We start from the raw sequence: 17178 nt of genomic DNA on the forward strand, positions 1-17178 counted from the left end.
TCGTTATTGTATTCACCCAGCAAGATGTATCCTGATTCTGGGTAATGAGATCTCCTCATTCAAATTCCTAAAAGTGAAAAATAAGTGTCTTGTTCTTGCAGTTCTTCATAATATAATCAGTTATGTATCTGTGCATGTAAAATACTGTTCACTTGCATTTTTCACCTGTAGTATGCAATGACAGAAAATGATAATACAGAGGAGCTGCTGCATTGTCATTATAGAACGCAGCTGACAGCCTGGGTTTGGTTCATGTAAAGCCTGCCAACAAGACTTAGAGATGATCATTTTTGATGCACTGTTAACTCCTAGTCATGATATTTATTGTGCTCTATGTGAGATAATGACAGGTTTGATCCTGTACCTTTGATAACAATACAAGGTTTGTCATATATTTCAGAAGGAACAGGATAAGGAGGGTATCATTTATTCTTCATTTTCATTTCAGCTAAGTGAAAGGAATCATGCAGGACATCAACCAGAATAGTTCAGCGTAAAGCCTTCATCCTTCCCACCTCATGCTGGTCACTAGCTGTTGACATGGTTAACTAGTGACCTAGATATCAGTGGGATGATGAGAAATGTTCATGTTGAGTGATTCTATTTTTGTTTTACTACACCATTTCTTGCATGTCCTCTAGCAGCCAGCATTCATCATTGTCTGCAGCAGGATACCAGACTTAATCACTTGGCCTAGCACAGCAACTTCCACCTTCCTATAAATAAGTAGGGTGCATTTCTTCTTCTGCCTCCCAGACTGAATGCAGCATCTGTCTGAACACTCACCAGACTGCTCCTTCCTTGCAGCCTCCACAAATCTAAGTCCACGCTTCCCATACCTGCAGCATAGTGCCACAGTCTGCCTCTTGCTCGGTGACCCCAGGCAGCCAGCAGACCTACCTGGCTGGCCTTCAGCTGCAAAGCGAGTGGATTTGGGAAGGCAGAGTGGCAGAAAGGCAAAAAGGAGTCAAGGAGGTGTAGGAGTTGTCTCACCCACCACAGGCACAGCTGCAGGATTGCTGCCTGTCCGCGCTCTGTCATCCAAGGGGCTGAGTGTGGTGTCCCTCCCATTCTGCATGAAGAATGAGTTCTCTAATGCATCACAGCCAAAGAAACTTTGGGTGCCTGCATTTAACATGAACAAAGAGTGACAGTGTCACTTCTGATTGCAGGCTGAGAAATTTGAACACAGCAGCTGTCACGCAAGCCCAAATAATTATGCAAGGAGTGAGGGTCACAAGGCCTCTGATGAAAAAAGGAAAAGGAGGCATAGTCTGATAAGATAAGGCTCAGATCCCAAGAAGATGATCAGGTTATGTTTACGTAGCTAGGAAGTTAGTGTGAAATGTAATTCAGATGTTTTTATGAGCCAGATCTGTATAACTACACACTGGAAAAAGCTGCCAGATTTCTGTGCAGTTCCATTGTGCTTTAGGGAATTGTCACACCCCTGATGTTGTGCAGAAGAGGAAGAAGGTGACTTCTCCCCCAGGGGAAGCCTACTTGTCATGCAACAGCACCCACATTTTCCCAACCAAAGGCTGCACCAGCCACTTTGCCAGGAATGGGAGAGCCACACCCCATCTGCAGAAAATGGAGGAGATTGCAACAAACAGCCCTTGAAAAAATGTGCAGCTCATAATGGCTGCAGGCCACAGCAGGCCATTTTCTATCCTTCAATTACTGATCTTCTAAATGACTCACCAGTGAGCATTGCATCAAGAGACCTGCAATCTGCAAGGGCCATATCTAAGTATTCATTGACAGGACTGGTAGCACCACTTTTCTGAAGATTGCCCAACTTCTCTTTATAAGGTCCCATTTTCAGTTTGCTTGCAGCTCTTCCAACCCTTTATCAGTTCCAGCTCACGTTTCAAGCTTAATGCCTGCCTACAGCTCACTGCCTGTTTGTTAGGTTTATGGGTTTTCTTTGATTGAGTTGGGGGCAGATATCTTGCTTTCTGATTAACCAGTTCAGCTGTGTCCAAGAGAGGTTTGTCAAAACAGCAACAAAGTTGTGGCTTTCTCCCTGTAATTGCTCCCTGTGGCAGAGAACTGAAATTTGTCAGGCTGATGATCCTCAGGTCATGAATCTGCCGTGAAAGCCCATGCCAAAAGGACTCCTGGTGGCAATCAGATTGCAAACGAGCAGCTCGGTCGTGTTCCAGCCCACACAGTAGGTGAAGCTGGTCCTTCCTTACAGCAGTTACTCCCAGCTGCACCAACAGCATGGAAGCACTGTCATCTGCCTACAACTCAGAAAGCCCAGCAGCTAGGCCGGCCAAAAAAAGCCTTATGAGAGAAAGCCTGAGGAATCTCAGCCAAGCACTGGCGCAGAAGAGAAGTGCTTGGTCGCTCGGGGTTTCATGCAGGGACGGAGCAGGCTGGCCAGTCCCAGCCCCTCTAAACTGATCCCTGTTACTGCATGGCACCTACTGCCTCCGTGTGCAGCACTACAACATCATCATGAGCAGCATGTGACCATCTCAGGAAGGGAGTGCTAAACTGAAGAGGGCACAGGCACTACGTGTGGTGAGCAGGCTTGCAGGCAAGAACCTACCCCGTCACTGTGCAGTTTGTAGTCACCAAGTGATCCACACATTCCCTGTGAGGGTGAAATCTGCCTAGACCAAAACCAAGTAAGTGACCTATGAGTCTGTTGTTGCTATCACCCTCTGTCATCAGTTTTCTTTTAGTCCAAAGAAATTAATAAAAACTAATTCAGAAGACGCTCTAACTAATTTCTGGAGGTTAATATGTTCCGTATGCTCTGGGTAAATATGTGAGAATGATAGGCACGTGGCTGCTTCTGGACCTGGGAGATTGTTATATTGATAAGCCACCATCAATCAATCAATTAGCATTGATTAATTAGAGGGGAGGTGAAGGACAGCAAAGATACTGTAATCCTGTTTTCTGAACAATGGATCTGAGCATGTAAACTCCAAGCATTCCTAAGCCATGGGCCCTGGAATATAAGGTGTCTGGAGCAGGATCAGACACTGTGTGGTGGGAGTAGCGTCCTAGGTGAAGAGGAGTTGTATCCTGGAGGAAGAAGAAAGGCTTTCTGCGGAGAGACCAGGCAACTCTGTGAAGGCAGCAGTAATAAAAGGGTATGGATGACAGAAGTTTGAAAGCTAAAGCTGGAGAAGGGCAGGGAATAAAGCAAGGGAGATTTATTTGGAGGGAGGACCACTGAAAGCCTGTCCACTTCCCACTCTTCCCCTTTAAGGACTGAAACAGGACTAGAGAAGCTAGGACCAGGTCTTCCTACCTACCTCCCAGGCCAGTCCCATCGGCTCCAAGGCGTATCAGAGGTCCCTCGCCACAGCCAGGCAGAAATAGGGAAAAAGCAGATACCAGTTTCATGAGTCCCCTGTTGGGGTACAGGCTGGTTCCCACAACTGCCTAAGGTTGCGATGGGACGTAGCTCAGTCAGGTACCTGCAGCACCAGAGGGCACCAGACAGCAAGGAGCAGGTGTCAACCAGGTCCTTGGAGCTACAGAGCTAAGGGGGTGGGAACAGGGGGCTGAACTGCAAAAGTAGGTAGGAAGAGCTATATAACATGAAAGTCAGGGTGGCAATGTCAACAGACATACCCATTATCTTAATTTGCTCTTTGTAACCAACTTGGAGTAAAACTCAAGATACATGGCTTCTGGGGTTTCTCTCTTTGCCCTGTCAAATCAAGAAAATGAGGCTACGATGTAAATTTAACCTACCTTCTCTACTACTTCTACCTTCTCTGACGTGGACCTGCCCATACCCAAACGTTTGCATATCCCAAACATGGCTTTGCAGAATGTCAAAGACAAGGGAACTACCAGAGCTACTTTGCAAGTGTGGTGAAACTTGTGCTGTTAGCCTGTATGGCCAGCACTCATTTACAGCCCTAGAAGCAAGAAGACACAGGGTAAACCTTTCAGCCCTCACACTGCCCCTTGCAGCCCACCCAGTCTAATGCCAGAGATACCATCTGCACTCCCCTGGTGTCTGTCACCGAAGCCATTGGTCTCAGTTGTTTTTCTGCCTTCTGTTAACAATCCTGGTGGCAAGAAGGCCCAGAGGCACTCCCCGTGACACAAATCTCTGCATTGATGCGATCATTCGAACACTGGAAAAATCAGGCTTCCTTTTCCCCTCTGCGTCCTTGCGCTCTTGAAATTAGATTTCGTTTAATGTAGGGTAATTAATGAGTCCTCTCTTCAAAAACAGCACATCAGCTAGGCTACAGACCTAACTCTTATGACAGAGAGAAGTATTACCTCCTTCCTACACAGCCTGCTCAGAACCAGGTCTCGGGGCTCTAATGGGCTGTGGAAGAGAAGCAGCTGTGGCCAAAGCAGACACCCAGCCTGGGAAACACTTGGGGGAAGAGAAAATACCCTACCTGGCATGATGATTTATGGATGTGTTCAGGGCAAGACTTTCAACTGTTCCCCAGCTACACAGCCATCTTCCTCTTTCTACCCTACAAATTAGATCCTCTAAATCCCCTGTTTAGCTTCTTTTTCAGGTCGCTTCATTTTTTGTCACAGTAGCTGCTCGGAGCAGCAGAGGCCACCTTTTTGCTGAGGTCATCACAGGGCTTTTCAGCTAAATTAGCTGCTTTTGCTCTGGCAGCCCCTCATTTAAACTCACTCTCTTACTGCTCCTCTCGAGTTTCAAGCAGGCTGGGCCACCAAGAGTGAGAGGATGTGGTCTGCCAATCGCATTGGAGATTAGAAACACCTCTGCTTGGAATGGAAACTAAGAAAAATATGAGAGTGCAGCTGAATAGGAGTAAGTATTCAGAAAACCTTGATGCGTCATCTTAATCATCTTCCTATTCATGAACACACTTGAAACCTCTTACAAGGTTATGATAAGGAGTCGCTCACCAGAGCTACAAGAAGACAAAGCATTCTGGTTTTTTCCAAGCAGCAAGTTGCAACATGCAAGTGAATGCTGGGTGCAGAACACTTCTCACCCCCATGTTCCCATCCAGAACTGTATTTACCCTTACTAAATGATGAACTACATCCTACAGCTGTGCTACATATTTCAGACTAACAAGGGCAGGAGTAAGGTCATACCAATTCTAGAGTGCTGCCTATCGAGACAAAGGGACTCATGCTGTGTCATGCGCTCTGTATTTCATGCAGCCCAGCCTTAGACTATTTCCCGAATCCCTTGTTTTCCTGGGGACATGGCAACAGTTCGTGTACACTGCTCTGAAGTTAAAGACCTGGCCAGCTTATGTGTTTTTCCCTTCCCCTACTAAACATTATCTTGTTCCTTTAAACCCTGTTTAACCTTAACTTTGGTTCCTGTTTCTCTGCAGGGCCCATACACCAACATGAGAAGTGAAAGCAGCAATTTCTGCTTCTTTCCACTGCTCTGAGCAGTGCCTGAATGCTTGAAAATGAGTAAGAGCCAGAGACATGTCCAAGAGGCAGAGTGAATCTCCAGTTCCAGCTCTAAACAAAAGAGATCCTTGAACAAACCCTCTGGTGCAGAATCTCTAGCCCTCATCTAGTAATGGGAGTTTGCTCCGCTGCCAACGACGCAGTCAGACTGCACAGGAGCGGAACACTACAGTTGGGATCCATCTTGCTGAACATGAGCTGGCTCAAAAATTCAGATGGTCACCTAGGCCTCTTCAGCACACAACAAAGATGGATAGAAAAAGAAAATTAAAATTAAAAAGAAAAAAAAAAAAAAAGAGAAAGAGAAAGGAAAATAGGAAGAAAAAGAAGAAAAAATGAAAAGAAAAAGATTAAAAGAAAAAAGAAGAGAAAAAGAAAAAGAAAAAGGAAAAGGAATAGAAAAAGAAAAAGGAAAAGGAAAAGGAAAAGAAAAATAAAAAAAGAAAAAGGAAAAGGAAAAAGAAAAGGAAAAGGAAAAGAAAAAGAAAAAGAAAAAGAAAAAGAAAAAGAAAAAGAAAAAGAAAAAGAAAAAGAAGAAAAGAAGGGCTCATCACAGACATGTCACACCTATTTTGGGATGGAACAAATTGTTCCTGGAAGGTGCCTCTTTGTCTCCATAGAGAGTAAAGACTGGTGTGGGCTAGACATTATCAGATGGCTGGGCTCAGGTGAGAGACACCGAAACCATCTTGAACCAGTATGTTTATCCGGGTCTTTTGCCAGTCTGTGCATTTGTCTCTAGGATCTCCTGACACTGTTACTTCCCAGGCATCCAGAGGGCAGTTAGGTGGTGCCTCCAGTGACCCCATGTTTCTGTTGCTTTCTGGCTGGTTTTGTTCCCAGGAAGTTACTTCCCTTCAACCAGGAACACGATTCTAGAATTCCAAAGATGATAGGCTATATGGAGGAAAAGAAAATGAGATTACATCTCCCCCGCTCTTAATGGTTCTGAAAAATGCCCAAAAGCTGCCCTTAAATGAGTAGTTCTGTGAGCGGTGTAACCAGTGCCTCCTGATTTCCTATGGATTTCTGTTTATGGTTAAGTTCTCTGATGCTTAATAACATACAAATGCCAATTACAGCTTCTCCTGCACTCGGGGAGGTCATAATGATCCACTCCCACGTAACGTGTCTGGTGCCAGCCGTGCGTTCTGCCTGGGCCTTCCCTCCAGAGCACATCCAGGGTATGTCTTCTCCTAGAGAGCCAGCCGCTTTCCTGGTTGGAATTGGCCTACGACTTCAAAGGTCTGGGTGGGGTGGCAGAAACACATGGCTAGTCTTCCAGCAAATACAGCAAGCCTCTTAACAACACAAAAAGATTCCATTTTGTACTGTAAAGAGCTAAGAATGAAAATACCGTTTCCTCTGCACAACTTTCAATGAAAAGTTTTCTTCACCTCTGCCTTTTCTTCCCGTTACATCACACCTTTGAAGGCACAGGCCTGGCAGATGGTAAGAAGAGAGCAGTTGGTTTTGTTACTGTTTAGATACAGAGCACCTTAATGTATGTTAGTAACTGCTGAGTTGGGTGGAAAAAGGATTTCTGATGGAAAATTGTACCTCCCTTCCCCCTCCCCCCCCCCCCCAAAAAAAAAAAACCCAAACAACAGAGGTACTTGGAAAGATAAAGGGTAATTCAGTCTTTTGAATGCTCGTATCGTAAAACTGAATATGAAATAATTACCGTAACTAGTTCCTACACCCTCTGCAACCTGGATGACATCCTTCTGTGTCATCCAAATAAATTTACTTGCAGAAAACACATTGCTTACTGCCTTATCTCAGTAACCCAAGCTCACACATACAAAAGAAGACCAAAGCCTTCTAAATCACCTGTATCTGCAAAGAAATGAACTACAAAGATTCTAACTCTATTTCTTTCTTTAAAACTACTGGCAGTAGGACAGGCCTGTGATTTTATCCCTAAACAGGGTGTTCCTTAGGCTGTTTGCCAATTTAATTGACTTATTCATATCCTTCCCTTCCAGATTACCTCAGGGTGATTTACATGTTAGAGGCCTACAAACACTGATGATTCAGTGTGTGAAAACCGAAAACATTGTTCAGTGTCTGACGGGGTCCTCACTGGCTTTTGCCCCCAAATTAATTGTTCTTATTGGAACAGTCTAACTTATAATCAACCTCTGACATCATCCTAATATTATACAAACAAAAGAGCTTCTAAAATACAATGGGACTAATGTAATTTGTTTTTTACTGGTGTTTCCAGGTACTCCATAGGAGCAAGCAACAGGCGAGGTTTTCAAATGGGAAAATACGGATGCTCCCAGCCCAGCTTCTTCAGTTTGCTGGCCATTTTGAAGACTGTCTCCTTCTGATTTTCCATGAATACATCACTCGGACCGAGTGCTAAAGAAATGCAAATACAGAGGCAATTTCATTTCCTCTCTCTGCAAAACACAACTTTTCTTACAGCAGTTCAACACCTACTTAATATGGTGTTATTTAGAACAAGCAGGAGGACTTGCAGTGAATTCAGAACAAATTTCTTCACATGTTGAAGCTGAACTCTCTACCTAGGAAATACTTTGCAGGCCAGTTAAGGACAACTCTACCAAATACAGAAACAAGCAAAGATTTGTATTCATCAATAAAGAAAAGGCTGAAAGAGGTTCATTTTGCCTCTTTGTTGATTAAATTCTTGGGCTTGCATCTATCTGTTTCTTTCTGTGACATGAACAGTTTTGATAAAATGCACCAGAAAACTTTGCAAAGCATACTTCTTCTCTACATCTTTGTTACAACTTAGTATATTATTGTTTTAGTACTCTCACAAAAAGCAGTCACTCAGTCTCCCTTCAGGGGAAGATTACTAAACCCCGTATTCAAACAGATTCCATTTTCTCCTTACATTATGTGCCCCTACAGTGCCTTTACTAAGCAAGCTCCCTGCTTCTAGAGCAAACCTACTACTGGCCAAACAGCCACTCATGCAAATCCAGTACCCTCCCCGTAAGTTACCATTTTGCTTTCCAAAAGAAATCTCCATGCTTAACACCCATCTCCCTAAGACCATCAACCAGCACTTTTTAATCCATTTCACAGTAAGATTTCCGTAATGTCTTTAAAAGCCACAGGTTGCTTCGTAAGTCAGTCCTCACCATCCTGGTACTTGTTTTCACATGGACTTTGGCATATCAGCTGCTAATAAAGTTTGCGTTCTTTAATAACAGAGTTTATGCACTTAAATACATGCCGGAGGATGAACACATCTTCACCATTACAGCTGAAGTATGTTTCAAAGTCCACACTTTTAAATCAGCACAAACACCTTAAAAGTAGTTTCCCTGTTTGCACTGACAGTTGTGGTTACAGGTGTTACGCACTTATAAGCTTCGCTTAGATATTAAAACTTGCACACAAAATCACTCGTATTTGCATTCACTGACTGTGCTTATCTACTAAAAATCTGCAATACAGTTGTCATGCCCACATTGACAACATGTTCATACAGAAGTTCTAAGCAACATCACAGAATTACTGCAGTCCACATATGTAAATGCAAGTGAGCCACTGCCTGAAGTTTTTAATATATAATACAGGGGAGCGAACATGTAATGAAATGGTGGGAAGAATGAGAGGTGAACTCCACACAATTAAAGCATATATGTACATAACTTTTATAAACAGCAAGAATGTTTCACTCCTACTGAATACTTTAAGAACACTTACACCACACACAAACCAGTAAATAAGATTCAGATCTCACAAGAAGTCCGTTGTAGGACCTGATCATTTAGTGTATAAGAGAGGCATTGCCTAACCAAGAGAAACAAACCCAGCCTGCACTCCAGGCTCACTGCAGGAAAGTGGCTAGCTGGCAGCCCAGAGAATTCTTCCTTGTTTACCCACAATAAAAAAGGATAATAAGGGTGTATGCGCTCACCCTTGTCTAGTTTTCACTTTCTTCAAGGAAAAGAGTTATGCTGATTCAGGGCTCTGGTTGTGGCCCAGGAGAATTTTGTTCTTATACTCCCCACACTAAAAAGTTCTCAAGATTTTCTCTCCCTTTCCTTAATTCAATCAATTCTAGTAACAGACACTTCTTTGTGGCTTGTCACCGAAGTATTTTAAGCACTCTGAATCCTGTCTCATTTTAGACTTGTTTCTAAAGGAGTCAGTTCTGGCCTTCAGCTCTTTGTTTTCTTTCAAAACCTTATTGAACAAGTTGTGCTCCTTTGCATTCATTTGAAGGACACAATGTTTTCTTTTGTCATGATAACGCTCCCTCTGCAACGTCCCAAACTTACAATCAAATGCAAAAATAAAACTATCTTTTCCATTTATTCTTCTTAAGAGCATCCTGATGGCTGTGCATTTCAGATAACCACTGGAAAGGCCATGCTGGGGGTAACAACGGAGATAACGGTGCTGAATCCTTGCTCAGTGTAGCTCAGGCAAGAAAAGCCCTTAGTGCATTTTATTCAGGAACATCCAGGTTACAGCTCTATATTTACAGCTGCAGTAGGTCTAGGGCCTCCCACCTGCACTGGGCCCACATTAGCAGTGCCTTTTCTAAAACATTAAAGGTAAGCATGTGTTGTGTGAGCGTGGGTATTGTGCAGAAAACCTGCTTCCACCCAAGTCAACAGGAAAACAAAACAGTCTAGGAGTCAGAGCTTTCCTTTCTTTTATTTAAATGCCAACCAGTGTTTTATGTGGTTGTTTATTAAATAATAATACTACAATAATGCCCAGGGGCTCCAATTAGGACTGGGAAGTCACTCCAGTGGGATTGTGCAAAGGCGGAGGAAGGGACGGCGGGCTGGGAATTGGACGGCTCCCCAGCAGCGAGGAGCACAGGCTCCCCTTGGCAGGCGGGGAGGGCTGCTCCCACTGCTCCCCGCCACCGGCAGCAGCTAAGCCTTTTGTTTGCGTGGGAGTTTGATGTTACTTTGGTTTTCAGTTTTATTCGTTTGGGGTTTTTTAATGTCAAGATATAGAATAACCAGGAAGACGTACAAAGAGGTTTTCTTCAAAGTAGCTGAGCCCGCAGAGGGAAAAAGAGAGTGTATGTAGATGTATATGCTAATTCTTATTAATTAAAACCAGAGTGCTGTGCTAGAGCTGTGCACAGGCTTTATTAGCTAATATTAAAACAAAGGGCTGATTCGCCTTCCACAGAAATTTCACCTTGGCAAAGCCCTGTTTGCTGCAGCAGAGTTACTCCTCGCTTCACACCAACGTGAGCGCAGGATAAGGCTGGGAGCCCTCAGGAAGGACTCAAAAGCTGATAATAAAACAAAAGGACAAACAGGAGGCACATGGGGAGGACAATACTAAGGAGTGGGATAAGAAGCATGTTGCTCTTGGCAGAAAGCAACTGGCAAAAATTGTGTAGTCAGTCTCTTGCCCAGTTCTTTTTGTTTTGTTATGAAACAGGATTTGTTTTTATTATAGAGGAATGGGATATATTTCAGCAGAGGAATCTGAGCTGGATAGGCTTTATGGCAGAAGTACGTTTTATGGGGAGATTTGAATGAAGACAGCGTGGATATGATTCACAAGATGGGTGCAGTTGTTCCAGGCTTAAACAAAAAGGGCAGCATGAACGAAAGGCCTTGGAGGAAAGCAGGAAGAGGGAAGGAAGGAAGGAAGCAATCAGAGGAAAGCCGGGCTGGACCAGAACATGTGAGAGCAACAACACAAATCCCAAATTAATGCAGCAGCAGAACAATGACGAGCCCAAAAGGTGAGGTCTGAAACTGAAGAGAGGAACAACCCAAGAAGGGGCACAACAGTGACAAGATGCTGTCACTTGGTGAGGAACAAGGGGAAGGAGGGTAGTGAAAACTTTGTCTCCTGGAATGGGGAACAGAGAGACCCTGAACTGAGTGGAAAGAGGAAGCTAAAGCTTCCCTGGGAGAAACTTCTAGAAAGCTCGTAATTTATGAGCATCTGCAGGCTAAAGATGACCTAAGTCTGGGGAAGAATTTTGGAAACAGGGTCTGAGGTGGGGAAACAGGTCATTGGAAATACTTCACAGAATAAAAAGCATGGCCTAAGACCAGCATTCGTATGGGAGAGAAAAGAGAAGAAATGAGCTCGAGAGATGACAGGATTACTGGTGGTGGTGGAGAAAGGATGAGGAAGGGATTTGCCTGCAGAAAATGGTCATCATCTCCTGTTTTATGAATGGAAAAAGCACACTAAACTGAGAGGTACCGCATGGGATTGGCAGAGGGGGGCAGAGATGGGGAAGCAGAGGAGTGGATCAGAGGTGGAGAAGCAAGTTAAGCAGTAGGTGTGTACAGATGGTACAATGCACACACATACCACCCGCATGCGAAACTGGGGAGCATCCCAGAGGTCAGCTGCAGAGGCAGGGAGGAGGTTTTTGAGAACAAAATGTAGCCAGATACTATCTGAAAAAACGAGAAGGATGGAAAAGACAAGTAAGATAGTGACAGAGAAGTTGAACCCTTCATACATGATCTGGGAGAGTAAGAGTTTTAATTCAGGTCCTCAGTTCTTCATTGTAGAAGAACTGAGTTTAATAAAAATTTTCAGCTGGCTTCCACTGATTTTCCATGCAAAATTTCCAAAGAAGCAACAGGTTTGCATTGAAAAGTACATGCCCATTTCTTCAATGTGCACACTAGACTAGAGAGCTATGTCTTGCGAGTGAACAGAATGGATGGTGTCACGAACCTCCTCCTAGACCTGAGGAAATTCATAGGAACTGGTTAATATGTCTCAGTTGTCATTGTGTCCTATGCTGGTTTGTTCACTAACATACTGGCACAGAAGAAAAGCCTGACCTTCACTACATCTCAGCCTGACACAGTTGCATAAGCTCGTGGATGATCCAGGCTACGGTCCACCACAACAGTGCAGACAAGTTCACAACTCTAAATGTATCTGACTTCAATGTGATTAATTCACATGTTCAGTATGACTCACATGATTAACATCATTAATTTTTTTTCACCATTCCAGTTCAATGTATATTTAGTTACTTGATTCTACTCTCCAGTTAATATGTAATACTACGCTGCTCCTTTACCCGTATGAACACTTACGAAAAATTAATGGTCCTACAAAGATACAAGAGAAGATTTTGGAAAAAATCTTTGTATGAGAAATAAAGTTTTCCTTCCTGCTAAAGCGCTGTGCCAGTTTTTTGAGATCAAGAGCAAACCAGAATTTAGTGTGGTGCAGTGTTTCTCCAAAACTCAGGCAAGGAACGTTATATGTGAGTTTTAAAAACATGCATTCCTTACAATAGAAAAAGGAAGGAAGATAAGAGATAGTCATAATGTAAATGTTTGTGTATTAAAATGCTTGACAGTGGAGGGTAATGGTGTGCAGGATGTGGGGATGTAAGGCATTCTTTCTTTAGGTTGCAGTAACATTTCCAGTACCTCATGACACTGCCCTTCCTACACTCCATTACCATTTTGGTGAACCTACACAAGGTTGTGATTGACAATGGATGGAAAAGCGTGCTGATCCACGCTTTGCTATTGTTGACACTTCTCTGAAATTGTCAAGGTAATTGCAGTAGTCAGAGCTGCAAAATTTTTCTCGCTGCTCCCTAATTATTCTATATCCAGGTCCATTAGCACAATTCATATGTATACACGAGTGAGTTCCCTTTATAGCCTCAATGAATTACTCTGAATATAGGTAAATTGACTCAAATGGGTTATTACTGCTTCACCTCCTTGCCAGTTGTCACAGTTTAACCCCAGCCAGCAACCGAGCCTCACGCAGCCGCTCGCTCCCTGCCCCCAGTGGGATGGGGGAGAGAACTGGAAGAGTGAAAGTGAGAAAACTCGTGGGTTGAGATAAAGACAGTTTAACAGGTAAAGCAGAAGCCACGCACACAAGCAAAGCAGAACAAGGAATTCATTCACCACTTCCCCTGGCACCAGGTGTTCAGCCATCCCCAGGAAAGCCGGGCTCCGTCGTGTGTGACAGGTACTTGGGAAGACAAACGCCATCACTCCGCACGTTCCCCCTTCCTCCTTCTCCCCCAGCTTTATATGCTGAGCGTGGCGCCATGTGGTATGGGACATCCCTTTGGTCAGCTGGGGTCAGCTGCCCCGGCCGTGCCCCCTCCCAGCTCCTTGTGCCCCCCCAGCCCGGTCGCGGCTGGGGCGCAGTGAGGAGCAGAAAAGGCCTCGGCTCTGTGCAAGCACCGCTCAGCCACAGCTAAAACATCCCGGAGTTATCAGCGCTGTTTCCGGCACGAATCCAAAACAGCCCCGAATCCAAAACATAGCCCCATACTAGCTACTGTGAAGAAATTTAACTCTACCCCAGCCAAAACCAGCACACAAGTAAAAAGTTTAGGTCCACTGTGACTTTGCTGTCACCCCCTTGTATTACAAAACAGCTGCAAGGACTTCCTGGGTCATTCACGATGGTCTCATGCCACCGAGAGCAAAAATACCATACAATCCCTTTTCTTAAAATATTAAGCCTTATCTAAAGACCACCTAAGCTTCATCTAAAGATTTGAGGTTGATTTTGTTTATTTTCACCCCTGCTACTGACAGAGTGCTTGGAAACTCATTCCTCTGGCAGTTACAAATCTTCCTCTTATTTCCAGTTTGGGTGAGATAACTGGCAGTTCCTGTATCAACACACTCCGCATCACTAAAATAGATTTTAAAGATCTCCTGAATTCACCTCCTTGCACTTTTAGAGAAGAATCATTGACTTCAACAGTTACTTGGTTGGGCCGATAACCTTTAACAATCCTTTTATTTCTTGCTATAAGCAAGTTTTCTATTTCTGTTTTCCTAATCAGCTCAGTCACCTTTTTCTGGACAAGTTCTGGTTTTAGTTAATCTTTCCTGCATACGTATGAGTGGAGTATATGCAGGATTTTAGAGGAAATAGATGGTTTGAATGTCTTTTATCGGCAAATATACTTCTGTACTTCTGCTGGAAATACCTTAGTACCTTAGGCCTAAGAAACGTATTTGTCCTCTTGAAGGTCACTGCACATTGCAGGTTCAGATCATAATTTCTGGTACAGTTTACCAGTGCAAGACAGCACCTAAAGAAGCAGAGCTGACCTTCACTGACCTCTGGCTTTCATTCATGTTCCTGTCTATCCTTTCCCTTTGCCAGCGCTGTGCCACTGTACAGCGAAGCATATGGAGAAATTAATTCCATTTTTCTTTTGGATGTTTTTCTCACCTCTACAATTCCTACACTAATACCCATTTTTTCAACTTAACCAATGCTTTTTCACTCAGCACCACACAAACACTTCACCAAAGTCCTGACAAATAACCTCCACTGCATTTTGTCCTCAAAATCTGCAACCACAGCGTGTACCTGATACATTGGTAAGAAATCTTCAGTATGCATGGCCAAATTCAAGTGGAATGACACTGTTTAAAGTGACTTTTGCTCACTCAGCATGAGATGAAAGAAGCCTTAGAAAACAGCTCAGCTAACTGGTGGTCCCACATCAGCAAGCACAACCAGCTAATGAGAAATGAGCTACTGTGTGAAGTGGGAGGAATATGATGGTTAGACAGCATAAAAGGAAAGGCGAGGATTGTGATATGGGCCCTGCATGAAATGAATAGGATGACTCAAGGAAAAGGAAGAGGAAGCAGAGTTAAGATGGTATATAAAGAGAAAGAAAGGAAAACGCGGGGAAAAAAAACCAAACCACCACCAAACAAAAAACAATGGGGGAATGGAGAAATGGCAGAAGGGAAAAGAAGACTGCATAAAGGCTAACACTGGTCAACTATGACATTTCCAGCTGAGTCCCAAAGCAATATATTGAAAGGGTTACCTTCCCACCCCCTTCAGAGCTGTACAAAGGTCAAAATGTTGCCCTGCATCTGGACCCATCCTTTTAACAGGTGTCATGCTTGAAGTGCAGATCCAATAAAACCAGTACAACAGCAGTTATAAACAAGCTCCCCCATTCCCAGTATTAATAAAATGTGTGGGTACTATTTAGTTAAAAAATATGCTTATAATATATAATTTTAAAGGCACACCATGTAGCACATAATGGGACACTGCAAATCAGTTATATAATAAGTAAGCAGAAGAACGAACAATATAAACAGTGGTTTGTAGCCTTGACCCTATGGTGTTTCCTGCCACAATGAAAGTAAAAACACATGTTCCCTGACAACCATCGAGCACTTTGTCACTGCTGTTGGACATTTTGCTGCCTTAGGGCTCATCTACATGCGAAGCTACATTGGTTTAGCTGGGTTTAATTTGCTGCAAAGGGTTCTGTGAATTCTTATTTTGACTTAAATCAAACTTACTTCAGTTTAGCTCAACAAATTAAACGCCAGATAAAACCTGAGTAACTGTTGATTAGAACAATCATGGTTCTAATCAATTGCTTAAAATTATAGCGCTCCTTCCGTTGGCAAAAGCTTGCTTTCTAGTAGCTTATCTTGAAGTTTTGCCTGATTCCTCAGACTGTTTTAATTGACTGAATGGTCTTTAGGATCTGGTGTCACTCGAGTTAATAGAACCAGATCTTTTCTGCTGCTGAATGCAGAATATATATCTATATACAAAATATTAAGTTCAGTGGGACAAATACTAAATTCAGGGGGAAACTGCTGGTTATTCTAGAAATACTTTTTTTTCAATAGCGCACCCAAACACAGGCACTTCTCAGCATACAGATGAAGGCAGAAGTGGCTGTCTTGGTCCTGTGTGGGTACAGGGCATTCCAAACTAAGCAAGTGAATCATACACATACTGAGAGACGCTCAGGGTTTCCTTAATTCAGAGCCTGCAAGAACAACTTCCATCTTCCTGGGTGAAGTCTCGGTAAGAATACTTAAGACTGTTCACGAACACAGGGAAACTTATCTACTTAAGGAAATGAGGAATTAAAACTGAATGGAAAATCAGCCATCATTATTCCAGCCATAAAGAAGAGTGTCCACAGAAGGAGTTATACCAGTATAGTAACAGTAGGGCAATTATAACACTGTAATAACATCAGTACATTTCCTGAGCCTTGTTATGGAGAACCAGAACTTAGGTTAGTTCTGGAAAGGCTTGTCAACAACCTCCTTACCAAGGAAATACTCTTAAGTACTTCCTCTGCAGAGGAAGAGGTAACAGCAGAGGAATCATTTTGATATTTTCTGTAATTAGTATTTGGCCAAGGCAAACCTAGGGTGAATTTCACATAATTGTTCCAACATTGTCACAACCTGTCACAGAAAGCAAATCACGATTTCCATTTTTGCTGGGCAGAAAGGCTCTGCCAGGTCACCCCATCACCTGAAGCCTTAGTTACACCAAGATCAGCAAAACCACATTGCTGGCAGAGACATCAGGTTTGTGTTTAGACTGACTGGGTACTGTTATGGCATAATTAACAATATATGCCACACATCAAACATGTAAAGCAAAAACTGGCTTCCAAACAATAGAAAGGTTTGTTTAATTTTTTTTAATAATGTCACACATGAAAAGCTAGTTTATATTTCACAAGATAATCAAACCCCACCAAAATGTTAAAACTTTGAGGGCACATCCTCATTTTGTCTTCCAAAGACAATCTGCCTTTATGTTAATCATTAAATTAACAGGATTACATACAGAAAATCTGAAGATTACATATATTTTGGGTCCTAACAACCTCTGTTAGCTTTTCTGCTGGGGTGAACTGCAACAGTTTATTTTCATTAGGAAGCTGAGCAGGAAAGAGCTTTGCTCTTCCCACAAGCAGCTATAGTTCTTTGAACCTCTTCCCTCACAGTCCTCCTTAAGCAAGAAACCCCTTTACAC

This window comes from Falco naumanni, chromosome 6, assembly GCF_017639655.2.
Source record: "Falco naumanni isolate bFalNau1 chromosome 6, bFalNau1.pat, whole genome shotgun sequence".
In the NCBI taxonomy this organism is placed as follows: Eukaryota; Metazoa; Chordata; class Aves; order Falconiformes; family Falconidae; genus Falco; species Falco naumanni.